This window comes from Pongo pygmaeus, chromosome 15 (genome assembly GCF_028885625.2).
Source record: "Pongo pygmaeus isolate AG05252 chromosome 15, NHGRI_mPonPyg2-v2.0_pri, whole genome shotgun sequence".
In the NCBI taxonomy this organism is placed as follows: Eukaryota; Metazoa; Chordata; class Mammalia; order Primates; family Hominidae; genus Pongo; species Pongo pygmaeus.
Genome location: NC_072388.2, coordinates 34462905 through 34490803, shown reverse-complemented (window position 1 = coordinate 34490803; position 27899 = coordinate 34462905). Strand labels below are relative to the sequence as shown.

At 37.5% G+C, this 27899-nt stretch overlaps 1 long non-coding RNA gene across 1 annotated transcript in view; it reads right to left on the bottom strand.

Moving 5' to 3' along the window:
* Positions 1 to 3739: 3739 nt before the first annotated feature.
* LOC134738106 (uncharacterized) overlaps positions 3740 to 27899 on the bottom strand; it is a 90393-nt gene continuing 66233 nt past the window's right edge. Inside the window, exons 2-3 of the long non-coding RNA XR_010123650.1 lie at positions 4764 to 4908; positions 3740 to 3914 (exon numbers count right to left, since the gene is read on the bottom strand). This is a non-coding gene — a long non-coding RNA (uncharacterized LOC134738106). The remainder of the gene's footprint in view (positions 3915 to 4763; positions 4909 to 27899) is intronic.

Sequence of the window (27899 nt, the reverse complement as noted above, 5' to 3'; positions counted from 1 at the left end):
ATAATTTCTCTTAATGTGTAAAATAAAGGGGTTAACTAGATAGTCTTAGATCTCTGTTTTAACTCTGAAGTTTTAAATTCTAATAATTGCATTTTTTAGTGCCGTTCTAAGCTATTCTTAAAATCTTTCTAGCCAGGCACAGTGGTTCATCCCTGTAATCCTAACTACTCAGGAGGCCAAGGAGAAAGGATGGCTTGAGGCCAGGAGTTTGAGACCAACTTGGGCAACACAGCAAGATCCCCATCTCTAAACAAAAAAATTTTTCAAGTTAGCCAGGCATAATGTCATGTACTTGCAGTCCTAGCTACCTGGGAGGCTGAGGTGGGAGGATTACTTCAGCCCAGGAGTTTGAGGCTGCAGTGAGCTATGATCGTGCCACTGCACTACAGCCTGGGTGACAGAGCAAGACCCCATCTCTAAATAAGTAAACTTTTATTAAAAACTTTTCTTTCTCTCTTTCCTTTCTTTTTAAATCTGAGTTTCTGCTTCTATTATTTCACTCCAGTGGACAGTACTCTAGTTATGCTACAAAATACAGTAGACAGCATAACTAGAATCCTTCCAACCTTAACTAGCTGGAAGGATTCTAACTCCAGCATATAATTAGAGTAATAGCAAAGTATTTCTGCAGCCACACAAAAAGTAGAATATATATATATATATATATATATATATATATATTCATTCAGAATCAATAGTTTAAACTCCCAATAATAGGTTTTAATGGAATGCAAAGGCATAATGTTTTATTAAAGAGAGGGTGTTCTTTTGTTTAGGTAAAGATCATGGAAATGGAACTAGAAAGTGGTAGTTAATTCCATTTTCTAGAACACAGACAACACACATGAAACTAGCTTGATGAAAAAGTGACCTATTCAGCCAAAGTCATATAGAGAAAATATCAAGATAGAAAATAAGCCATTCAGCAGCAACGGTTCTGAGCATCGGGAGCAACAATATTATTGGCAAGAGCTTTCCCTTCAAGCTACCAGCATCACTGGACTTCAAAAGGATGCAATTCACATGCCTGGGAACATGCAGGCCAACAGCAGGGGAGGGAGGAGGTGTCTTTTTGTGAGAAAGCATGAAATTTTTCTAACGTACATTATAAAATGGCTTGGCAGAAGCTTGGTGTGTAAATACCAAGGTTAGCATATTCTTTGTTGTAGCTCTACAGAACGTTAAGCACTGTATTTTTTAAATCTTAACATTTTAGAGTGCTTAAAATGAGTACTCTTCCCATTTAATTGGAGCGTTTTTTCCCCTCTGATGGGCAGACTATGAGGTTTCCTAAGTGCTTTCCCTAAGTCTCAGAATCAAAGAGATTTGATTGGTTCTTTCCTTCACCAGCTTATTTTATTGTGTTGGATGATGACTTGGCTTTTCATGTAACCCTGAGAGAGAGGGATTTGTTTACACTCCCCTGGGCTTTGGGAGGGGACTGAGGTCTTTGAGGAAGAAGGCAGCTTTGGATAACATCAAGAACTAGGATTTGGTGGTGAAGTTGTATAATGAGACCACATTCTACCCAGGACTGAACATGACTATCGAAGCCAACCTACTCAGAGCATTTGATACAGAAGTTAAAATGGGTTTAGTCTTCTTTGTAAATAAAATTGTATGTTTTTCCCTGTGGTTGTGGGGTCCCAGTTAGAATAAGCTGTTTATAATGACATAAGTAAGCATGGCATCTCTAGAAGTTGTGCATCAATGTCTTTTCACCAGTGTGCAAAAAAGGGAAAAAAAACCTAACAGAGGAAATGGGCCAGCTAGCTTCTTCCATTTCCAGTCATTTATTAGAAAATAATTAAGATTTCAACATAAAATAAGCTGGTGAAACAGAAATAGGATTAATCATCTGCAAAGAGGAGAAAAAGTATTGAAATAACTTTGCACTCATTATTGCTGGGTTTAAAATGGTTTCTCTTTTACAAATGTGCTTGCTCTAACATCCAGGAAATTGACCTTCTGGGCCATAGAACTAATTAGCCATGAAAGTCATTCTATCCCAGAGAGAGAAAGATTATGGTATAGCCTCTATCATCCACCTTAGAATTCATGGCTACAGTGTCTGAATTGCCTGTCCTAACCTGCCTGTCGCTATAAAGTTCAGATGGTGTTTTCCTTAGTGATGATAAGAACTCTATTAGGAGAACTGTACTTTTAACCTTCCAGTGCAGGCCAACTATATTTAGAGTTTTGTCTGCTAACGCTTCAACCCTTTAATAGAAGTGAGCAAAAATTTAGAAAGAAAACCACCAAACATTGGCAATCCCTGCACAGTTGTTTCACGATATTCACTATTAGGCAAGATCTATATTATCATACCTTCTATTTCTGCCTGACACATGAATATGACTGTTAAAACCAAAGATAAAGGTACATTCCCTAGCAACCACAGAGAGATTTTTGGGACAACTGTAACAATAAAGGAAATATCTCCCAGATGTATTAAGTGCAAAAAGCTGGATGTAGCACAACACATATGATGTGAGTCTATTGATTAAAAAACCAAGAATATGTATATGTTTCAGTCTGGAAGGACACACATCAGACACCCTGCTTAGGATATTTTTGATTTGTCTGGAATATTTGAACTTTTTATAAAGGAAATCTATTAGTGTGTTTTCACTTAAAACAATTTAAAACATATAGCACTAAAAATTCAGACGTAGTTGAGCCTTAATTTAATAACTTACACATATTTCACTCTGCTTTGCCAGGAACATGTTTCGTCCTTATGTTCTCTGTAGCGTATTTTATTAAAAAGTCAGCAAGGACTTAGGACTTGTCTGAAGACAGAGGAAGCGTGTGAGCAAGCTGTAGCTGTAGGGTGCCTAGAATACTTTCACATATTATTTAGCATGAAATCCTGCACACAATAGCCATTGGGTGGATGGACAGACAGACAAGTGGATGGATGGACAAAACAATATGAAGACTTTTGAACTTATCGTTAATCCTGGCTGACTGATAAGAGAAGCATGTAAGCACTCTAGAATGACAGTTCTTTTGGGTAATTTTTATTTTGCAGTAAGTTTAGAATTGCTAGTATTTATAGTGCCTCTGACTGTATTTAAAAGAGAACTTCTCATCCTGTTCACTGACAGCTTTTCAATATTTGATATATACCACGAATCATAAAACCACTAAGCAAGTTTTCAAATGTAGTTTCAAAAAGCCCTAACAAAATTGTACTTGCTTCACCAAATGTGAAAGTTCCTCCCACGGCTTCTTCTACTGCCCTAAATCATTAGTTTCATTATCGTCCTGAAGCAGACATTCCAAGACATCATCTACAAAAAAAACAAAAAGGAAAAATAAATAGATCAGGAAATGCCCATCTAACTGTTTCATTAACTTCCTTAGCTGAAAACTACAGTTGAGTTAAAGGAAAGGTGATTGGTTAAAATACCTAAAACACTAATTTTCAAAATACCTGTGATATCTCTCTTTTTGACCCATCCTTAAATTTAACTGCTTTTTTTTTTTATATAGATTGAAAACAAGGGATTTATTTTTAACTCTCAATCTGTTGTCATTATGCTGGGGGTAAATAAATGAGGGCAATGGTCAAAGTGAAAATAATCTCATAGAGAAACGGACAGAGATGGAGAGAGAATGTGCCTTTAAATCACCAGAGAGGCCATAAGAACATAAGACAAACATAGCCAGGTCCTAACCTTAGGGGAAGGACAGCTGTGCGTGGCTTGATGGGGCAAGCACACTTACCTGCTCTAAGTGTCGCATATTCTTTTTTACTGCTTCCTCTGTCTTTTCATCATGGTCTTAACATTGTCTTATAAACTGCTCTATCTACTGCTCACCTCTCCACTTCCGGTCTTCTGACTGCACGTGGGGAGAGGGCAAAAAATGACTTGAGATAGGCGAGATGGGCCAAGAATGATGGGATCCTGGAGAATATTCACTCGTCAGCTGTGAGAAGTAGTCAATGGACCGCTGCGGCTCTTTATTTGCATAATGAGGTTATTCCCCTGGATACCCCAAGGTTACTTCCAGGTCTAACATTTGATATTTTCATCCATTTTGGTCAAAGATATGGCACTGCCTGGGGAAATTAAGTGTCCTATGACATTAACTTAACATTAAGTAGTAGGAATTAACAAAGATATCACTGTTACAAAGATATATTACATTGTTACAAAGATATATATAGCAAAGACATATTAATAAATATATCATTTTCTGTTAATGTTCTACAGGAATCTCTTCCTTCCAGTGTATTTATATTGTAAAAATGGTTCTGATGTCTCCTGGCAGCAATGCAGAACTACAATGTAAAGGGATGGGGACATAGAGGTCAGTGGGGAAATGTACAGGTTGTAGTATCCAGTGTTTTCAAATTATCTGTCTATATATGAAAACTGAAAATCAATCTGTGAATGTCCAAGTATGGATAGTTGTTTTATAAAAAAAAAAAAATAGTTCTAACTTTAATACATTTAAGACGTTTTCCTGGAAAATTTTCTAATTTAGCATGATGAAAAGAATGACTGGTTTTTAAAGTGCAGTTGAACAAGCAAATTCCCTTTATAAGAAAATAACACATAAATGCAAGGATTACAACTTTGAAATTGCTTGAAATCTTTTCTACCAGTGAACACTGAAATTTGTATCTATTTATATTACCTTCTTTCAACAAATGCTTTAACCTTAGTATTTTATAGCCTCTTCCTTTATATCCTCCTAAGTAAAAACTCTAATTTTGTGGCAAACATTTAGCGAAATATGATTCATCTCACCTATTTCATTCTATCCATATGGCTTCTAAGTCTTGAGAGTACAGGTGGAAACTCCGTAGCAAATTGTTCCTGTCATAGTTTCCCGAATATTTCAGTCTTCAATTAACCATAGTTTAAATTAGTCAGAACATCCAGGAAATGAACACTGGTGAGAGTGAATGAGGCAGAAAATTTGATTGTGTTATACATGAAATTCAGCTATTCAGTGAAATTCTCCAATTGTGGCAATTCTGCTGTCCTGATTACAATTATTTCATCTATGTGGTGCATATATATTTTAATCTTCTCCTGACACCGTCTGTTGTTATAAATGAATTTGTCTTCCCAGCTATTCACAAATGCATTTGCATTATTGAGGTCATGTCTGACTATAGGTCTTGGTTCCATGATTTAAACAATACTTAATCTTACCTCCTGGGATTATTTTTGCATTAGATGATAATTGATTGGAAATCCACTGACAAATTATAAAGATATCATTTTCTGTTAATGAGCTTGACAAAGGAGGATTCATGCCATTATATTTTAAAAAGAAACATTTCTTGACCTTGAATATAGGACTAAAATTACCTTATATCACAAAACATTCACAATAGAAAGTTAAGCTTAACAGTTTTCTGGCAAAAGCCCTTCTAGATACGTGCAGAATTCCTGTAAAATCGGGTTCTAAATATGTTTTCAGCCCATGTGGCCCTGACCTCTGGAAGTTAGTCCACTTATATTCTACATTCAGATTTTCTTTTATATTTTCCTTTCTTCCTCCCTCCCTCTCTCCCTCCCTCCCTCCCTCCCTCCCTCCCTCTTTCCCTCTCTCTTTCCCTCTCTCTCCCTCCCTCCCTCTCTCTCCCTCCCTCTCTCCCTCCCTCTCTCCCTCCCTCTCTTTCTCTCCCTCCCTCTCCCTCTCTCCCTCCCTCCCTCTCTCCCTCCCTCCCTCTCTCCCTCTCCCTCCCTCTCTCTCTCCCTCCCTCCGTCCCTCCTTCCTTTCTTTAGTTCCTTAATGTATTTCTTTGTTCTTTTTTTTCCTCCATGGTGTCTAGTTGCTTTTTCCAATTTCCATTGTTAAGGCTGGATTCCATAGGAAATAAAGGTGAAAAGAAGTAAAAAAATTGCACCTTGGGGGAGTGCAGAGAAGATGTGGGAGCAGTGACTTATTTTTTAGTGTCTCCTTTTAATTAATTTCTCCCCATTTATGCTTTTATTCTTTTCAAAATTTTTAAAGTTTGTTATTGTTTTTAGAGATGGACTCTCACTATATTGCCCCAGCCGGCTTCAGACCCCTAGGCTCAAGTAATCCTCCTGCCTCAGCCTTCTATGTAGGTGTGTACCACCTAGCATGGCTATTTTTGTTTTCTATTTTACTTAATTTATACAACAAAACCTGAGACAAGTACTCTTGCTTCAGATTTTAACCTTGCTTTATTTTTCATTTCTTAAGCAGCTATTATGTAAAGATAGCTAAAATTTTCTTCAAAAAGAAAAAAGACTACCATCCATTTTTGTTTTTATGGAAATTTTGGAAAGCTTAAAAACACTTCCGTTGAAGAGAACTGACATCATATAAGCATGTGGTCTCGAGTCAATACCTGGAGGTTCCCAGTACCAGTCCAAACTCCATTACTGATGGAATCATGGCAAGGTTTTTGAAAATCACTTATTTTCTTAGCATTTTCCCCTAAATCAGGAACAATGATAACATCCTCTTCACAAAAGTACAAGGTAATCTATCATGGATTGACTCTCTAAAAATATAAATCCCAGATTGCAGGCAAAATGGCCGAATAGGAACAGCTCCAGTCTACAGCTCCCAGGGAGATTAATGCAAAAGGTAGGTGATTTCTGCATTTCCAACTGAGGTACCCAGTTAATCTCATTGGGACTGTGGTGAAACAGTGGGTGCAGCCCACGGAGGGCGAGCTGAAGCACGGTGGGGCGTCGCCTCACCCAGGAAGCACACGGGGTCGGGGAACTCCCTCCTCTAGCCAAGGGAAGCCCTGAGGGACTGTGCCATGAGGAATGGTGCACTTTGGCCCAGATACTATGCTTTTCCACAGTCTTTCCAACCCGCAGACCAGGAGATTCCCTCCGGTGCCTATACCACAAGGGACCTGGGTTTCAAGCACAAAACCAGGCAGCCATTTGGGCAGACGCTGAGCTAGCTGCAGGAGTTTTTTTTTTTTTTTTTTTTTTCATACCACAGCAGCACCTGGAACACCAGTGAGACAGAACTGTTCACTCCCCCGGAAAGTGGGCTGAAGCCAGGGAGCCAAGTGGTCTTGCTCAGCCGATCCCGCCCCCACAGAGCCCAGCAAGCTAAGATCCACTGGCTTGAAATTCTCAGTGCCAGCACAGCAGTCTGAAGTTGACATGGGACACTCGAGCTTGGTGAGGGGAGGGGCACCACCATTACTGAGGTGTGGGTAGGCGGTTTTACCCTCACAGTGGAAACAAAGCTGCCAGCAAGTTCGAACTTGGAGAGGCCCACCGCAGCTCCGCAAAGCCACTGTAGCCAGACTCCCTCTCTAGATTCCTCCTCTTTGGGCAGGGCATCTCTGAAAGAAAGGCAGCAGCCCAAATCAGGGGCTCATAACCCTGGGACAGAGCACCTGGGGGAAGGGGCAGCTGCGGGTACAACTTCAGCAGACTTAAATATGCCTACCTGATGACTCTGAAGAGAGCAGCGGATCTTCCAGCACAGCGTTCAAGCTCTGCTAAGGGGCAGACTGCCTCCTCAAATGGGTCCCTGACCTCCATGTCTCCTGACTGGGAGATATCTCCCAGCAGGGGTCGACAGACACCTCATACAGGAGAGCTCCAACTGGCATCTGGTGGGTGCCCCTCTGGGACAAAGCTTCCAGAGGAAGGAACAGGCAGCAATCTTTACTGTTCTGCAGGCTCTACTGGAGATACCCAAGCAAACAGGGCCTGGAGTGGACCCCCAGCAAACTCCAGCAGACCTGCAGCAGAGGGGCCTGTTAGAAGGAAAAGTAACAAACAGAAAGAAATAGCATGAACATCAACAAAAAGGTTGTCCAGACACAGAAAACCCCATCCAAAAGTCACCAGCATCAAAGACCAAAGGTAGATAAATCCACAAAGATGAGGAAAAACCAGCACAAAAAGGCTGAAAATTTCTAACACCAGAATGCCTCATCTCCTCCAAAGGATCAAAACTCCTCACCAGCAAGGGAACAAAAGCAGACAGAGAATGAGTCTGACAAATTGACAGAAATAGGCTTCAGAAGGTGGGTAATAACAAACTCCTTGAAGCTAAAGGACCATGTTCTAACCCAATGCAAGGAAGCTAAGAACATTGAAAAAAGATTAGACTAATTGCTAACTAGAATAACAAGTTTAGAGAAGAACATAAATGACCTGATGGAGCTGAAAAACACAGCATGAGAACTTCATGAAGCACACACAAGTATCAATAGCTGAATCAATCAAGTGGAAGAAAGATATCAGAGATTGAAGATCAGCTTAATGAAATAAAGCATGAAGACAAAATTAGAGAAAGAGAATAACAAGGAATGAACAAAGCCTCCAAGAAATATGGGACTATGTGAAAAGACCAAATCTACGTCTGATTGGTGTACCTGAAAGTGATGGGGAGAATGAAACCAAGTTGGAAAACACTCTGCAGGATATTATCCAGGAGAACTCCCCCAACCTAGGAACGCAGGCCAACATTCAAATTCAGGAAATACAGAGAACACCACAAAGACACTCTTCAAGAAGAGCAACCCCCAAGACGCATAATTGTCTGAAATGAAGGAAAAAATATTAAGGGCAGCCAGAGAGAAAGGTCAGGTTACCCACAAAGGGAAGCCCATCAGACTAAAAGTGGATCTCTCTGCAGAAACCCTACAAACCAGAAGAGAGTGGGGGCCAATATTCAACATTCTTAAAATAATTTTCAACCCAGAATTTCATATCCAGCCAAACTAAGCTTCATAAATAAAGGAAACATAAAATCCTTTACAGACAAGCAAATGCTGAGAAATTTTATCACCACCAGGTCTGCCTTACAAGAGCTCCTGAAGGAAGCACAAAACATGATAAGGAACAACAGATACCAGCTAGTGCAAAAATATACCAAATTGTGAAGACCATCGACACTATGAAGAAACTGCATCAATTAATGGGCAAAATAACCAGCTAGCATCATAATGACGGGATCAAATTCACACATAACAATATTAACCTTAAATGTAAATGGGCTAAATGCCCCAATTAAAAGACACAGATTGGCAAATTGGATAAAGAGTCAAGACCCATCAGTGTGCTGTATTCAGGAGACCCATCTCACATGCAGAGACACATAAGCTCAAAATAAAGGGATGGAGGAAGATCTACCAAGCGAATGGAAAACAAAAAAAGGCAGGGGTTACAATCCTAGTCTCTGATAAAACAGACTTTAAACCAACAAAGATCAAAAGAGACAAAGAAGGCCATTACATAATGGTAAAGGGATCAATTCAACAAGAAGAGCTAACTATCCTAAATATATATGCACCCAATACAGGAGCACCCAGATTCATAAAGCAAGTCCTTAGAGACCTACAAAGAGACTTAGACTCCCACACAATAATAGTGGGAGACTAACACTGTCAATATAAGATGGGAATATTAACAAGGATATTCAGGACTTTAACTCAGCTCTAGACCAAGCAGAACTAATAGACATCTACAGAACTCTCCACCCCAAATCAACAGAATATACATTCTTCTCAGCACCACGTAGCACTTATTCCAAAAGTGACCACATAATTGGAAGTAAAACACTCCTCAGCAAATGCAAAAGAATGGAAATCGTAACAAACAGTGTCAGACCACAGTGCAATCAAATTAGAACTCAGGATTAAGAAACTCAAAACTGAACAACTACATGGAAACTGAACAACCTGCTCCTGAATGACTACTGGGTAAATAACAAAATAAAGGCAGAAATAAAGATGTTCTTTGAAACCAATGAGAACAAAGACACAACGTATCAGAATCTCTGGGACACAGCTAAAACGGTGTTTAGAGGGAAATTTATAGCACTAAATGCCCACAAGAGAAAGCAGGAAAGATCTAAAATCAACACCCTAACATCACAATTAAAAGAACTAGAGAAGCAAAAGCAAACAAATTCAAAAGCTAGCAGAAAACAAGAAATAACTAAGATCAGAGCAGAACTGAAGGAGATAGAGACACAAAAAACCCTTCAAAAAATCAAAGAATCCAGGAGCTGGTTTTTTGAAAAGATCAACAAAATAGACCATTAGCCAGACTAATAAAAGAGAGAAGAATCAAATAGATGCAATAAAAAATGATAAAGGGGATATCACCACTGATCCCACAGAAATACAAACTACCATCAGAGAATACTATAAACACCTCTATGCAAATAAACTAGAAAATCTAGAAGAAATGGATAAATTCCTGGACAAATAAATACACCCTCCCAAGTCTACACCAGGAAGAAGTTGAATCCCTGAATAGACCAGTAACAAGTTCTGAAATTGAACAAGTTCTGAAATTCAGGCAGTAATTAATAGCCTACCAACCAAAAACATTCGAGGACTAGATAGATTCACAGCCAAATTCTACCACAGGAACTAGGAGGTGCTTGTACCATTCCTTCTGAAACTATTCCAAACAAAAGAAAAAGAGGGACTCCTCCCTAACTCATTTTATGAGGCCAGCATCAACCTGACACTAAAACCTGGCAAAGACACAACCAAAAACGAAAATTTCAGCCCAGTATCTCTGATGAACATTGATGTGAAAATCCTCAATAAAACACTGGCAAACTGAATCCAGCAGCACATCAAAAAGCTTTTCCATCATGATCAAGTTGGCTTCATCCCGGGGATGCAAGGCTGGTTCAACATATGCAAATCAATAAATGTAATCCATCACATAAACAGAACCAATGACAAAACCACATGATTATCTCAATAGATGCAGAAAAGATCTTCGATAGAATTTAGCACCCCTTCATGCTAAAAACTCTCAATGAACCAGGTATTGATGGAATGTATCTCAAAATAATAAGAGCTATTTATGACAAACCCACAGCCAATATCATACTGAATGGGCAAAAACTGGAAGCATTCTGTTGCGGGAAGTCAGGGACCCCAAACGGAGGGACCCACTGAAGCCATGGCAGAAGAACGTGGATTGTGAAGATTTCATGGACATTTATTAGTTCCCCAAATTAATACTTTTATAATTTCTTATGCCTGTCTTTACTGCAATCTCTAAACACAAATTGTGAAGATTTCGTGGACACTTATCACTTCCCTAATCAATACCCCTGTGATTTCCTATGCCTGTCTTTACTTTAATCTCTTAATCCTGTCATCTCGTAAGCTGAGGAAGATGTATGTTGCCTCAGGACCCTGTGATAATTGCGTTAACTGCACAAGTTGTAGAACATGTGTGTTTGAACAATATGAAATCTGGGCACCTTGAAAAAAGGACAGGATAACAGCAATGTTTAGGAAACAAGAGAGATAACCTTAAAGTATGACCGCTGGTGAGCTGGGCGGAACAGAGCCATATTTCTCTTCTTTCAAAAGCAAATGGGAGAAATATCGCTGAATTCTTTTTCTCAGCAAGGAACATCCCTGGGAAAGAGAATACGCGCCTGGGGGTGGGTCTATAGATGCCCCTGCCCCCAGGTGTGGTCAAGGCTGTAGGGGTGAAATAGACCCCAGTCTCCCATAGCACTCCCAGGCTTATTAGGAAGAGGAAATTCCCGCCTAATAAATTTTGGTCAGACCAGTTGCTCTCAAAACCCTGTCTCCTGATAAGATGTTATCAATGACAATGGTGCCCGAAACTTCATTAGCAATTTTAATTTCACCCTGGTCCTGTGGTCCTGTGATCTTGCCCTGCCTCCATTTGCCTTGTGATATTCTATTACCTTGTGAAGTACATGATCTCTGTAACTCACACCTATTCGCACACTCCCTCCCCTTTTGAAAATCCCTAATAAAAACTTGCTGGTTTTGCGGCTTGTGGGGCATCACAGAACCTACCAACATGTGATGTCTCCCCTGGACGCCCAGGTTTAAAATTTCTCTCTTTTGTACTCTGTCTCTTTATTTCTTAAACCAGCCAATGCTTAGGGAAAACAGAAAAGAACCTACATGACTATCGGGGCAGGTTCCCCAATAGCATTCCCTTTGGAAACTGGCACAAGACAAGGATGCCCTCTCTCACCACTCCTATTCAACATAGTATTGGAAGTTCTGGCCAGGGCAATCAGGCAAGAAAAAGAAATAAAGGGTATTCAATTAAGAAAAGAGGAAGTCAAATTGTCTCTGTTTGCAGATGACATGATTGTATATTTAGAAAACCCCATCATCTCAGCCCAAAATCTCCTTAAGCTGACAAGCAACTTCAGCAAAGTCTCAGGATACAAAATCGATGTGCAAAAATTACAAGCATTTCTATACACCAATAATAGAAAAACAGCCAAATCATGAGTGAACTCCAATTGACAATTGCTACAAGGAGAATAAAATACCTAGAAATCCACCTTACAAGGGATGTGAAGGACCTCTTCAAGGAGAACTACAAACCACTGCTCAAGGAAATAAAAGAGGACACAAACAAATGGAAGAACATTCCATGCTCATGGATAAGAAGAATCAATATCATGAAAATGGCCATACTGCCCAAGGTAATTAACAGATTCAATGGCATCCCCATCAAGCTACCACTGAAATTCTTCACAGAATTAGAAAAAACTACTTTAAATTTCATATGGAACCAAAACAAGAGCCCATATGGCCAAGACAATCCTAAGCAAAAAGATCAAATCTGGTGGCATCACGCTACCTGACTTCAAACTATACTACAAGGCTACCGTAACCAAAACAACATGGTACTGGTACCAAAACAGATATATAGACGAATGGAACAGAACAGAGCCCTCAGAAAAAAATACCACACATCTACAACCATCTGATCTTTGACAAACCTGACAAAAACAAGCATTGGGGAAAGGATTCCCTATTTAATAAATGGTGTTGGGAAAACTGGCTAGCCATATGCAGAAAACTGAAACTGAACCCCTTCCTTACACCTTATACAAAAAAAGATGAATTAAAGATGTAAACATAGGACCTAAAACTGTAAAAATGCTAGAAGAAAACCTAGGCAATACCATTCAGGACATAGGCATGGGCAAAGACTTCATGACTAAAACACCAAAAGCAATGGCAACAAAAACCAAAATTGACAAATGGGATCTAATTAAACTAAAGAGCTCCTGCACAGCAAAAGAAACTACCATCAGAGTGAACAGGCAACCCTACAGAATGGGAGAAAATTTTTTCAATCTATCCATCTGACATAGGGTTAATATTCAGAATCTACAAAGAACTTATATTTACAAGAAAAAAACAACCCTATCAAAAAGTGGGTTAAGGATATAAAACTTCTCAAAAGAAGACATTTATGAAAAAGAGCTCGTCATCACTGGTCATTAGAGAAATGCAAATAAATCAAAACCACAATGTGATACCATCTCACGCCAGTTAAAATGGCAATCATTAAAAAGTCAAGAAACAACAGATGCTGGAGAGGATGTGGAGAAATAGGAATGCTTTTACACAGTTGGTGGGAGGATAAATTAGTTCAACCATTGTGGAAGACAGTGTGGCGATTCCTCAAGGAGCTAGAACCAGAAATACCATTTGACCCAGCAATCCTATTACTGGGTATATACCCAAAGGATTATAAATCATTCTACTGTAAAGACACATGTACATGTATGTTTATTGCGGCACTGTTCACAATAGCAAAGACTTGGAACCAACCCAAATGCCCATCAATGATAGACTGGATAAAGAAAATGTGGCTCATATACACCATGGAATACCATGCAGCCATAAAAAAAGGATGAGTTCATGTCCTTTGCAGGGACATGGATGAAGCTGGAAACCATCATTCTCAGCAAACTAATACAGGAACAGAAAACCAAACACCGCATGTTCCCACTCATAAGTGCGAGTTGACCAATGAGAACACATGGACACAGGGAGGGGAATATCACACACTGGGGCCCGTCAAGGGGTGGGGGGCTAGGGGAGAGATATCATTAGGAGAAATACCTAATGCAGATGACGGGTAGATGGGTGCAACAAACCTGCACTTTCTGCACATATATCCCAGAACTTAAAGTATAATTAGAAAAAGAAAAAAGAATGAATGAAGATGAGTGACAAGTAACAATGTCAACAGATTTTATTCTTTTTGATGACAAAGTAAATGTACCCATGCTCTCTAAGACACACTGTTTGATCAGGAGGAAGGCAATAAGCATTCTAATCTTTCATCACAATGCCCTTCAGAAACATCAGCTTGTGTGCTTTCATATATTGTTATTTTTTGAAACTAATAAAAATCAGTCACTGAGGAAACATAAAAACATCCATCAAAAGTAGAGCTGTTCTCAGTCTGCAATGCTCACCATGAGCAGAGACATACGGTGATGTACAAAAACTTACCAGGCAGAACCCATAGACCACATAATCTTCACAAAAGCTAGAAAAACCAGTTTTGGACAATGTGACATTTTACAGAACACATTCAAGTTGGTACTGCCATGAGGGGAAACTCCCATAAACCAAAAGTTTCATGCAGAGCATGATTTTGGAAAGGACAGAGATCGTAAGATACGATCTATTGGAGGCAGCAACATCTCTGCTAATGTGAAAGTCCAGTCTATATTATTGAATGAACAATTATCCAAAGGAGAGCTACATTTTATTGGGTTAAGAAAATGGAAATGACTTTGTGCTTTTCTCAATATGAATATTAAATATATATATATATAAATCCCTTTCACCAACAATTTGGTTATATGATCAAACTTAACAATCAACCACTAAAAGATACTGCCAGCACATGGGCATCCAAATCTTAGGATTATTTTGTGAAATTGTATAGGACACAGAGAAAGAGAGGAAGAAATTTTCAATCAAGCAAATTTAGCAAGATATGGCAGACTCAATTGTGCAGATGGGTTGAAATTTGGTCTTCCATTATTACTATATCATTTACTCTTGTGTCATCTAAGGACAACCTTCTAATTGAGACTTTCTTATGCTGCAAATGATTATAATTTCAAGACTGAGTGTATAAAATAAGCTATTATATATGTATATATAAAATATACTCTAATAAATACAAAATAGTGTATGCATTAAAGAACCACTTGTGAACTCTTGGAGCGTTGGGGTAGCAACCAGTTACTTATACACCTATAGTAGTATGTATATCATCATCTAACTAGATTTGCTTGATAAAGTTTTTACTGCGGAACCTCAAAATTGTTAAGGCCTTTTTCTATCTCAATTTCTTTTCCCTGATTTACATTAGGTATACGGATAAGGAAGAAAAATAATTCTCAGTCACTTAACTACCTTGGAGTTTCAATAGTGAATTCTTTGGTTTTTGAATGTTAGAATCTTTAATAATGAGATAATTATAGCTCTCTGGCCATTTAATCTTCATCTTCTAAAGTTTAGTCATTGTCTTGCAAGAAGTTGTGCCTTTTTCCTGAGGTGTAATTTGTGCCATGAAAACTCATCTTAAAGGAGAAAAATCTCCAGCAGAGAATATAATACTCATCAGGGCACTGTTTTCTCATTTATGTGATATAAAAAACTAATTTGTGAATGCATGGGGCCAAGAAGGGAAGATGTCACAGAAAAAATTCCTTCACTTGGTGACTCAATGTATTCAGATTGGGTCATATCAAATGGTAATGTTGAAATTAGACATTTTACGTAACAATTAAAATTATTTACAGACATCTCTACTTGGATATCCCAAAGGGAACACAATCCTAACATGTTTAAAACTGAACTTCCCCAGCTCCTTGCCCCTCCCCCAGAGAGAGAAAGAGGAAAGAGAGAGACGCCTCTACTCCTCTTGTGCTCCTGATTTCAACGTAATGCACCACCTCCCTAACCACACAACCCCAGTCAGACCCTCATCCCCTCTCACGTGGCTGTTACCAATGCCTCCTGACATTCCTGTCTTACCTCTCCCCAACCCATCTTTCACACAGTTCCTAGAGTGATAGTAATATTTAATGATATTTTCTAATCAAAACAGTAATTTGGTTCGTTGAAGTAAATTTGAAAAATACAACAAAATCACAAAAATGAAAATCTCACTACTCATTGATATTCACCGTTAACATTTTGGTATCTTTTCAGCATGTTTGTGATAGTGTGTGCATAATTTTGGAGGGTACGTATTATATAAGCTGTTTTATAAAGTAAGTTTCATATTGAAGTAATAATGTACATAAGTTAACAGCTTCATTAATTTTTACAAAGTAAACTCCTCTATGTAACTACCACCCAGATCACTCACCAGAAGCCCTCATTGTGTCCCCTCCCACTCGTTATCTCCTTGAAGGTAACCACTATTCTAATGGCATTGACTATTTGTGCCTGTGTTTTAATTTTACATAAACAATCATACAACATGTTTTCTTTAGATTCTGTCTCCTTTCACTTAATATTGTAACAGTAGTTTTTTTTTCAAGACAGGGTCCCACTGTGTCACCCAGGCTGGAGTGCAGTGGCACCAACTCAACTCACTGCAGGCTCGACCTCCCAGGCTCAGGTGACCATCCCACCTCAGCTTCCCAAGTAGCTGGGACCGCAGGCATACACCATCACAACTGGCTAATTTTTGTATTTTTTTGTAGAGATGGAGTCTCGACACGTTGCCCAAACTGTTCTCAAACTCCAGGGCTCGAACAATCTTCCCACCTTGGCCTCCCAAGGCACTGGAATTACAGGTAAGGCACCATGTCTGGCTTGTTTATTTTTATTACGTAATATTCCATGTACAAATATAACAAGATTTATTTATCCATTCCACTCTTATTAGAATCTGAATGTTTATACTATTATAAATTATACTGCTATGGACATTCTCGAATGTGTCTTCTGGTGCACATATAGATGTGTTTCTGTTGGGTGTAAACCTAGGAGTGAATTTTGAGGGTCAAATGATACATGTTTTAGCTTTACTAGATACTGCCAAAGAATGTTCCAAAGTGGTTGTACAAATAATCTCCTATTAGTAGTATGTGAGAGTTTCCATTGTTTAACACTGTGGGTGTCAACATTATGAGTTTTTATTGTTTTGATTTCTATATTTGCCATTCTGATGGATGCGTAGAGATATGATTTGAATTTGTGATTCCCTCATGGCTAATGTTTTCATAGGCTCAATGGCTATTTTGGATATTGTTATAAACTAAATATTTGTGCCCCTGCCAAAATTTATATGGGAAATCCTAACCCCCAATATGATGGCCTTAGGAGATAGAACTTTTAGGAGTAATTAGGTCAGGAGAGTGGAACCGTCATGAACAGGGTTAGTGCCTTTATAAGAAGAGACGAAAGAGAGATTATTTCTCTCTCTGTCATGTGAGGATACAATGAGGAGACAGCCATCTGCAAATCAAAGAGGACCATCACCAAGAACACAATCATGCTGGAATCCAAATCTCAGACTTCCAGCCTGCAGAGCTGTGAGAAGTAAATGTGTGTTGTTTGACCAACTAGTCTATGGTATTCTGCTATAGTAGTCCAGGCTGACTGAAACAGCTGTCCTCTTTTGGAAGTGCCTGCTAAAAACTTGGGTTGTCTTTTTTCTTTTTCTTTCTTTCTTTTTTTTTTTTCCTTTTGAGATGGAGTCTCGCTCTGTTGCCCAGGCTGGAGTGCAGTGGTGCCATCTCAGCTCACTGCAACCTCCACCTCCTGGGTTCAAGCAATTCTCCTGCCTCAGCCTCCCAAGTAGCTGGGATTACAGGTGCCCGCCACAATACCTAGCTAATTTTTGTATTTTTAGTAGAGAAAGGGTTTCACCATGTTGGCCAGGCTGGTCTCAAACTCCTGAACTTCAGGTGATCTGCCTGCCTCAACCTCCCAAAGTGCTGAGATTACAGGTGTGAGCCACTGTGCCTCGCTTTTGTTGTTGTTGTTGTTGTAGTTCTCATATTCTGAATACAAGCCCTTTGACATAGATCTTTTAAAATACTGAATATTAAGTTCTTATTTGTATTGTGAATATCTTTACCTACTCTGTGGTTGTATTTTCACTATTTTGATGCCTTTTTTTGATGGGATCTTATTATGTTGCCCAGGCTAGAGAGCAGTGGCTATTCACAAGGGCAATTGTAGCACACTATAGACTCAAATTCCTGGGCTCAAGCAATCCTCCCACCTCAGCCTCCTGAGTAGCTAGGACTACAGGTGTGTGCCACCATTCCTGGCTTTTCTTGATGTCTTTTGATGAAAAAAAGTTTGTTTTTTTATTTTAATAAAGTCCAATTTATTCATTTTTTTCTTTAGCATATTTTTTACCTTCAAAAAACTTGTCTATCTCAAATCATGAAGATATATTTGTATGTAATATTGTAGAAATTCTACTATTTTACCTTTTTTACCTTTTATATTTATATCTAAAATCCACATAGAAGACTTATGATTTCTACTCTGACATGTAAAGAGTTTGCAAGTCATCATTCCTGTCCTCACAACAAGAGAGCTGAAAATGTGAAAATCAACCATTCTTCTTAGATCCACCAGAGCACTGCAGTTACAAATCACAGTGAAATGAAAAATCATTTTCATGAGTTTTCCCTCCAAAAGACCCACCACTTTATCACAGCGAACGTCTGAGAAAAATTCCCTCTTGCTTCCAGCAAAGACAGGTAAAAAGTAATAATTTTGAAATGTACTCAAGGGAAAAGTACCCATTTTGAAATACGCCCAGAGCATTCTGGTCTTCATTCTGTCCTCTGTAACAAAGGCTGGCTCTCAGGGAAACTACCACAGCCTTATCTGACCTGACGGAAGGTCAATTAGCTAACTCCAGCCTCGATTTCAGTCTCACGTAAGCATAGGGGAGAAAAAGGCTAAGAAACTCTTCTAAAAGTCACAACCCAGGGAATATAGCCCACCAAAGAGAAGAGAAAGGAGATATTTTAATCACAAAATAATATGATTATCATAAGATAATAGGCCAGAACATCCAAGAACTGTGGGACAAGACAAAAGGTACAACATACATATAATGGGAATACCAGGAGAAGAATGAGAGAAAGAGGCAAAAGAAATATTAGAAGTAATAACGTATCATAATTTCCCACAATTAATAAGAAACACCAAGCCAAAGATCGAGAAAGCTCAGAGAATACCAAGGGAACGAATACCCAAAATTTAGGCATATGATATCCCAAATGTAGGAAACCAAAAACAAAACATCTTGAAAAAAGCCAGAGGGTGGGGGCGGGTGGGTAATACCTTATCTACAGAGGAACAAGGATAGAATTATATTGGAACTCTCTTCAGAAACCACGCAAGCAAGAGAAGAGTGGAATGAAGTATTTAAAGTGTTGAAAGAAAAAGACCACCAACCGAGATTTCTATATCCAGTGAAAATATCCTTCAAAAGTGAAAAAATTATACAGGCTTTTTCATACAAACAACTGAGGAAATTTGTCAGCAATAGATTTATTTGCCTTGCAAGAAATGTGAAAATTTCTTCAGGGAGAAGAAAAATGATATAAGTGAGAAACTTGGATTTACATAAAGAAAGGAAGAGTGTTAAAGAAGGTATAAAGGAAGGTTTTTTTAAAAAAAATAATATCAACAACATATATAGCTTCCGAATAAATAGAATAAATGCACCAATGTTATAAGGAATGAGAAGACATTGGGAAGATTCTGTTATAATGTATTTGCACTTCCCATGAAGCTACATACTATTATGTGATAGTGAACTTAGATTATTTGTAAATATATATTGAAAACTCTAGGTCAAGGCCTAAAAATTTTTTAATTGATTTCTAAGAAAGGAGGGAAAATGGAATCATAAAAAATGTTCAATTACAATCAAAGAAGTTAGAAAAAGGGAAGATTTTTCAAAAGTGAAACAAATAGAAAACAATTTAAAATGTGGCAGATATTCAACTGTATCAATAATCACTTTAGAAGTCAGTCCCTTCAGGCTGCTATAACAAAACACTATAAACTGAGTAGTTCATAAAACAGAAGTTTATTTCTTACTGTTCTGGAGTCTGGGAAGTCCACAATCAAGTCACCAGCAGATTCAATATCTGGTGAGAGCACACTTTTTGGTTTATAGATGGTACCTTCTTTCAGGGTCCTCATGTGGTGAAAGTTGTGAACAAACTTCCTTGGGCCTCTTTATAAAGGCACTAATACCATTCATGAGGGCTCTACCCTCATAACTCAACAACCTTCCAAAAGTCCCAACTCCTAATACCATCATCTTGGAGGGTAGCATTTCAAAACATGAATTTTGAGGGGACATAAACATGCAGACCATAGTAGATCTAAATGACCTAAATATACCAATTAAAAGACAAAGGCTATCAGAGTGGATCAAAAACAAGACCCAACAATAATCCCACTTCAGACACAGGTTGAGCATCCCTAATTTGAAAATCCAAAATCAAAAGTGTGCCAAAATCCAACGTCTTTTGAGCACTGACATGATGATCAAAGGAAATGCTCATTGGAGCATTTCAGATTTTCAGATTAGGGATGTTCAACCTGTAAATATAATACAAATATTCCAAAGTCCAAAAAAGTCTGAAATCTGAAAAACTTTTGATTCTAAACATTTTGGATAAGGGATACACAGCTTGTGTAGAAATGCAGATTAAAAGTAAAGGGATGGAGAAAGATGTACCATGTTAACACCAGTCAAAAGAAAGCTAAAGAAGCTATGTTGATTTCAGATAAAGCAGAATCAAGGCAAGGAAATTTATTGGGGATAAAGAAGAGTGTTACATATTAACAAAAGTGTCAATTCTCCAAAAAGACATAATAATCATTAATGTGTATTCAGAGAACCAGAATACATTATGCAAAACTTACAGAAATATAAGGCAAAGTAGATAAATCCACAATTATAGTTGGAGATTTTATCTGTAATGGACAGATCCAGCAAGCAGAAAATCAGTGTAAGAATATATTTGAACTGAACAGCACTGTCAGTCAACTGGATTTAATTGACATTTTTAGAACACTTCCCCAACCACAGCAGAATAAACATTCTTATCAAACTCACAGGGAACATTCACCAAGATAGATCACATTCTGGGCCATAAAAACATCTGTACTAATTTAAAGAATAGAAATCATACAAAGTATGCTCTTAGACCACAATTGAATTAAAATAGAAATCAATAAAAAATATCTAGATGGATCTCAAATATTTGGAGATTAAACAACACACTTTTAAATAACATGGGTCAGTGAAGAAGTTTCAAGAAAATTAAAAAATAAATGAAAATAAAAGTACAATTTATCAAAATGTGCAGAATGCAGCAAGAACAATGTCTAGAGGGAAATTTGTAATACCGAATTTACATATTAGAAAAGAAGAAAGACCTAAAATCAGTAACCTAAGCCTACACATTAGATAACTAGAGAAAGAGTGATATAACCCTAAAGCAAGCAGAAGAAAATAACTAATAAAAATTAGAGTGGAAATTAACAAAATTGAAAATGGGGAAGAAATAAGAAAATCAACAAAACCAAAAATAGAGCAATCTAATTGATAAACCGTTAGCCAGGCTAACAATGTAAAAATAAATTATTAATATCAGAAATGAAAGAGGAGACATTACTACTGACCCCATGGACAATAAAAGGATAATAAAGACTATTTTGAACAACTCTATGCCCACAACATGATAATATTTAGATAAAATGGACTAACTCCTCAAAAGATCTATAAAAACTCATACAAGGAGAAATAGACCATCTGAATAGGCCTGAATCTATTAAAGAAATTGAATGAGCAATTAATAACTTTCCAAAACAAAAAGCACCAGGCCCAGATAGTCTCACTGATGAATTCTACCAAACATTTAAGAAAGAAATGATAACAATTCTTCACAATCTCTTCCGGAAAACAGAAGCAGAGGGAACACTTCCTAATTTATTCTAATAGGCCAGTATCACCTTAATATCAAAACCAGATGAAGATATTGCAAGAAAGAAAAATCATGTACCAATGTATCTCATGAATACAGGTGTTAAAATCTCCAACAAAATACGAGCAAATCAGTCCATCACAACCAGACAGCAGGTATGCAAGGCTGATTCAATGTTCAAAAATTTATTAATATAATCCATAAAATCAGGTTAAAGAAGAAAAATCATATCAATAAATGCAGCAAAAGCATTTGAAAAATCCAACATTTATTCATGATCAAAACTCTCAGCAAATTAAAAATTTAAGAAAACTTTTTCAGCTTGATAAAGAATATCTACCAAAAACCTCCAGCTAACATCATACTTAATGGTGGGAAACTAGTTGCTTTCTGCCTAAGATAAGGAATGAAACCAGGATGTCCCTCTCACCACACCTATTCAACATTACACTGAAGTCCTAGCCAATGCAGTAAGACCAGAAAAGAAGACAAAAGGCATACAGGTTGGGAAGAAACACATAAAACTGTCTTTGTTCACATATGACATGATTGTCTATGTGGAAAAAAAAATTCCTGGAATTAATAAGCAATTATGACAAATAGCAAGATTGCATGACACAATGTTAATATATTAAAGTCAATAACTTTCTTACATACCATCAATGAACAATTGGAATTTGAAATTCAAAGCATATCTTTTACATTAGCACCAAAAGCACCCAAAATAAATAGGTGTAAATCTGATAAAATATATAAATATAATCTGGCTTAGATAAAATATATACATATATATGAGAAAAATATTTTTAGATAAACTATATACATATATAGATAAAATATATAAATCTGGCCAGGCGCAGTGGCTCACGCCTGTAATCCCAGCACTTTGGGAGGCTGAGGCAGGCAGACCACCTGATGTTAGGAGTTCGAGACCAGCCTGGCCAACATGGTGAAACCCCGTCTCTACTAAAAATACAAAAATTAGCTGGGCGTGATGGCACATGCCTGTAATCCCAGCTACTTGGGATATTTATAGATATATATATCTATATATCTGACAAAATATATATGAGCAAAACTATAAGACTGAAAAATATCAAAGAAGATCTAAATAAAGGGAAAGATATTTCATGTTCAGGCATTAAAAAATATCAATATTGTCAAGATGTCAGTTATCCCCAACTTGATCTATAGATTCAATGCAATCCAAATCAAATTCCTAGCAAGCTGTTTTGTGAATATCAGCAAATTGATTCTAAAGTTTATATGGAAAAACAAAACAGAAGACCCAATACAATATCAAAAAATAAAAACAATCTGAAAACTGACACTACCTTATTTCAAGACTTATTTTAAAACTACAATTATCAAGATGATGCGGTATTAATTTTAAAAATAGACAAATTGATTTACACTTATGAACAAAATAAAGAGTCCAGAAATAGACTCACACAAATACAGTCAACTGACCTCTGACAGAGGAGTAGAGGCAATCCAGTGGAGAAAAGATAGTCTTTTCAACAAATGGTACTAGAGAAACTGGACATTTGCATTCCACTCCAAAAAAATCGAGACACAGACCTTATACCTTTCACGAAAATCAACTCAAAATGAATCATAGACCTAAATTTAAAATTCAAAATGTTAACTTCTAGAAGATAACACAGGAAGAAAATCTAAATGATCCAAGGTTTGATAATGAGTTTTTAGAACATCAAAGGTACAATCCATAAAAGAAATCAAGTTGGACTTCATTAAAATTAAAATTTTCTGCTCTGAAAAACTCTTAAGAGGATGCAAAGACAAGCCACAAAAAGATAACCCAATTAAAAAATGGAAGAACTATCTGAACAGACACTTCATCAAAGATATACAGGTGGCAAATGATCATATGAAAATATGTTCAGCATCACATGTCATTAGGGAATTGAAAATTGAGATACTACCGCACATGGATTAGAATGACTAAAATAAAAAACCTGACAATATCAAAGGCTGGCAAGAATGTGGACCAAAAGGACCTCTCATCTATTATGGGTGGAAAGTGCAAAATGGCACAGCTGCTTTAGAACACAATCTGGCAGTTTCTGATGAAGGTAAACATGGACTTAATACAAATACCAATATGCTCCTAAGTATTTAACCCAGATGAATTAGAATGTGTTTTGGTATTATGGCCACACAAAAACCTGCACACAATGTTGATAACAGCTTTATTCATAATTGCCCCAAATGGAAAGCAACTAAGATGTCCCTCAATAGATAAATGAATAATTCAAACTGTGATACATCCATACAATGGAACATTATTTAGCACTAAAAAGAAATGTGCTACCAAGCCATTAAAAGATACAGAGGAAACAAATGCATACTGCAAAGTGAAAGATTCCAGTCTGAAAAGTTTACATACTCTGTCATTCCAACTACATGACAACTTAGAAAATGTAAAACAATAGAGGCAATAAAAAGGTCCATGGTTGCATGGATTCTTGGAGGGTGATGGAAGGGATGGATAGGTGAAGCACAGGGGACTTTTAGGACAGTGAAACTATTCTGTATGGTATTGTAATGGTGGATACCTGATATTATGCATTTGTCAAAACCCACAGAACTATACAGCACAAAGAGAACCCTAATGTAAACTATGGTCTTTAGTTAATAATAATCTATCAATATTGGTTTATTAATTATAACAAATATACCACACTAATGCAAGATGCTGAAACCAGGAGAAACTGTGGGGACGGGGGGATATATGGGAACACTTCATGATCCATTCAGTTTTTCTATAGTTTTAGCTCTAAAATATAGCCTATTAATTTTTAACCCACATAAAATTGATTTTTATGTATGTTCTAAACTAAGGACCATAATTGCATGTAAAATCTATATTCATATATACACATGTTGTGTGTGTGTGTTGGGGGGTAGCGAATAATGGAGGAAGCTGGGAGGCTCTCATAATCATCCAGTTGCAAGGTGATAGTGGCTCAGATCTGGGTGGCAAAACAGTATAATGAGACACACATGGATTCTGTACGTATTTTAAAACTGGAGCCCAGTTGTTATTTTCTGTTATTATAGATTATTTTAGTCTGTATTACAATTTTCCAGAAATGCAGTTGTGCACTATATACTGTTTTACATCTGGCTTTGTTCTTTCAACATGTTTTTGGAGCTCATCCATGTTCTTTCACATATCAGCAGTTTGGTATTATTTAATTGCTCAGTATTACATTGCATGGATATTCCACAATTACCTTCAATTGTTTTCAGTTCAAGGCTATTATTATTAAAGATTCTATGTTCATCCATGTGCAGTCTTTGTATGGACATATATGCATTTCTTTTTTTTTTTTTTTTTTTTTGAGACGGAGTCTCGCTCTGTCACCCAGGCTGGAGTGCAGTGGCACGATCTCGGCTCAGTGCAAGCTCTGCCTCCTGGGTTCACGCCATTCTCCTGCCTCAGCCTCCCGAGTAGCTGGGACTACAGGCACCTGCCACCACGCCCAGCTAATTTTTTGTATTTTTAGTAGAGACGGGGTTTCACCGTGTTAGCCAGGATGGCCTTGAACTCCTGACCTCGTGATCCACCCGCCTCAGCCTCCCAAAGTGCTAGGATTACAGGCGTGAGCCACCACGCCCAGCCACATATATGCATTTCTTTTGGGTAATATCTACAAGTGGATTTGCTAGACTGTACAGAAAGGGGATATTTATACTAAACTGCTAAATTGTTTTTCAAAGTAGTTGTATAATTTTACATTCCCATAAGTAATGTATAAGAGTTCCATATTCTCACCAATACTTGGTTATGTCAATCTTTTAAATTTTAGCCATTCTAGTGGGTATGTAGTGGTAGTTTAATTTGAATATCCTTAATGATTAATGATGTTGAACATCTTTTCATGTGTTTCTTGGTCATTCACGTATCTTCTTTTGTGAACTGTCTAAAATTTTGCCAAATTTTTTAGTGAGTTTTCTTTTATTGAGTTATAACTGACAAAGGTTTTATATCCAAAATACATTTAAAAATGTTATATGTACAGCAAATAATTTCTGACAGTCTGCAGCTTGCCTTTTCATTTTCTTAACAGTGTATTTGAAGAGTAGTTTTGAAGTCCAATTTATTTTCTTTTATAACTTTGTGTTCTAAGAAATCTTTGCCTATACCAAGGACATATTCTTCTGTTTTTTTCTAGAAGCTTTATCTCATTTCAGATCTGATACTTCGGTCTATTTTGAGTTAATTTTGTATATAGAGTGAGTTAAGGGCTAAGATTCATTTTTCCCCCCACATGGATATTCACTTTGTCCAGCACCATTTATTAGAAAAACCGTCCTTTTCTCCATTTGAATTACCCTGGTTTTTCTAATTTAGCAGCCACTTCTTCCTGTTCTCTCCTTTACCATTTCTTCCTCATCACCCCAGATGTTAAATATCAGAGTGATCCAGGGTTCACGCTTAAGCCTCTTCTCTACTTCACTCACTCCTTAGGAAATCTCATCCAGTCCCAGGACTTTATTGCTATCAATATGTAGATAATTCTCAAATGCACTTCTGATTCTTCCCCTGAACTCCAGGTTCATATGGCCAATAATCTACTCATCATCTCCACTTGCATGTCTAACAAATATATCTTAATATGTGAAATTTTAGATGTTTAAGTATTAATTCCCCATACCTCCCCCACCATACCTGCTCCTTTTGCAGCCTTCACCATGTTAGTTGCTCCATGTTATGTAAGATCACATATCTGTCTTATAGTTGCTCCATCTCCATGTCAGAAACCTTGGAGTTATCCTTGACTCCTCTTTTTCTCACAGAATATATCCAATCCAATGGCAAATCTCCTGGGCTCCACGTTTTTAATACACACAGAATCCAACCATTTCTCATTATGCTGTTCCTACCACTCAGATATGAGCCATCATCACCCTGCAACTGGATTGTTGTGAGAGCCTCCCAGCTTCCTTCCTTATTTGCCCCCCTCTTCAATGCACACATAATCTGTTAATTATACCCAGCATCATAATCATCATTTACTCAAAACCTTCCAGTATTGCCCATCTCATTCAGAGTATAATCTAAAATTCATATATAAGCTGCAAGACCCTCCAGAATATGGTCCCCTTGATATCTCTATGATCTCATATTCTATTGTTCTTCCCTTGCATGCTGTGTTCCAGCCACACTGGCCTCCTTGTCGTACCTAAAACATGTCAAGCTGCTCCCATTTCAGGGCCTTTGTGCTTGTTGTCGCCTCTGCCTGCAGCACTCACACCCTAGATATCTGCATGGCCTACTCCTTCCTCCCTTTGTGTTTCTGCTCAAATGTTATCTTCTTTGTGAAGCCATCCTCATCCACCCTAATAAAATAGCACCATCCATTTTCTACCTTGTTATTCTGCTTTTTTCTCTATAACTTACAAAGAAAAAAAGAAACACTGCATGTAACTTTCTTGTCTTCCACTTCCAGAATGAAAGCTCCTCAAGAATAAGGACTTTGTGTTGTTTAATGCTATATTCTCAATAGCAAGAATAAAGCCAGCCACATAATAGGTGCTCATTAAGTATTTGTTGTCAAATGAAAAAACTCCTACCCATTCAATATCTCTTTCCTGACCTACTTAAGAATAACAAAGAACCTTCTTTTCTCTCTAGACTCCCAAATAATTTTGTTTTGTATCTCTTCTGTAAGCCTATGAAGATCTCTCTTCACTATTTGATGATATCCTATTTGCATTTTATTCCCTGGCACCTAGCATAACATCAATTAACAAGTATTTGTTGAATAAATAAATGAGTTGATAAGGGGCCTGTATTATAAGCATAATTACTGGGTAAATAGAATAAATCCTGCCCTATCTCCCTTCCTCATACTTCCATTCTTACTCTTATTCTTCTTCCAACCATCCCCACCTGAACCCTGAAACTGGCTACCCTCTCTCTTACCCATGCCTCCTCATAATCATATCTTCTTACTCTTACCTCTTATCAATCCTAGATAAGCAATCTTAGAAACTTACTTCTAAAGTATAAATAGAAAAATTTAAAACACCACCAAAATTAAATGTCTAATGGTTAATCTTCATCCTGTCCTTTCTTTACAGAGACAGTGCTCTGCAGGGAG